Here is a 905-nt window from a genome sequence, read left to right as displayed (position 1 = left end):
ACAGAAGCTATCAACTACGTCTAGTTTTTCTCCCTGGAATGTGGCAGAAGTTGTTTTCCGCACATTTACAGTGTTTATTGCTCCTGAACATCTGCCACATACAAAAACTAACTTCCTAGTTAACCTTCCTTTGATATTGCTGCACCTCTTATGTGTCCATAGCTTGCACTGGGTGCATTTTATAGAGTTTCTACCTACGCCTTTTCTACAGATTGAGCAGGGCCATCTACCTGAAGGGGTTTGTGTTTTTTCTACCTTCCTACTTATTAGGACTTTGGTTTTAGCTAGGTTGACTCTAAGGCCCTTCGATTCTAGTCCTTGCTTCCACACCTGAAACTACTCCTCTAGTTTTGATAGGGATTCAGCAATTAGTGCAAGGTCATCAGCATAGAGGAGCTCCCAGGGGGCATCCTGTCTTGAATTCCTCTGTTCTCGCCTGGAGGACTATGATAAATAGGAGGGGGCTGAGGACTGAACATTGGTGGACCCCTACCTCTACCCGGAATTCTTCATTGTACTCATTGCCAACCCTCACCTTACTGATAGCATCTCTGTACATGACTCGTACAGCTCTCACTAACCATTCTTCTATCCCTGGTTTCCTCATAGACCACCATATGAGGGATCGGGGGACCCTGTCAAAGGCTTTCTCCATGTCGACAGAAGCCAGGTACAGAGGTTTATCCTTGGCTAGGTATTTCTCCTGCAGCTGTCTTACCAGAAATATAGCTTCAGTGGTGCTTTTCCCTGGCACGAACCCAAACTGCATCTCATCTAAACTGACTCTCTCCCTAATCAATTGGGCTATGACCCTTTCCATGACTTTCATTACCTGATCTAACAACTTGATACCTCTGTAATTATTTGTATCTAAAGTGTCACCTTTACTTTTGTAGCAGTTGACT

Source organism: Octopus bimaculoides, chromosome 20 (genome assembly GCF_001194135.2).
Source record: "Octopus bimaculoides isolate UCB-OBI-ISO-001 chromosome 20, ASM119413v2, whole genome shotgun sequence".
NCBI lineage: Eukaryota > Metazoa > Mollusca > Cephalopoda > Octopoda > Octopodidae > Octopus > Octopus bimaculoides.
The sequence above is the reverse complement of the archived record's forward strand: the minus strand, read 5'-3'. Positions refer to the sequence as shown.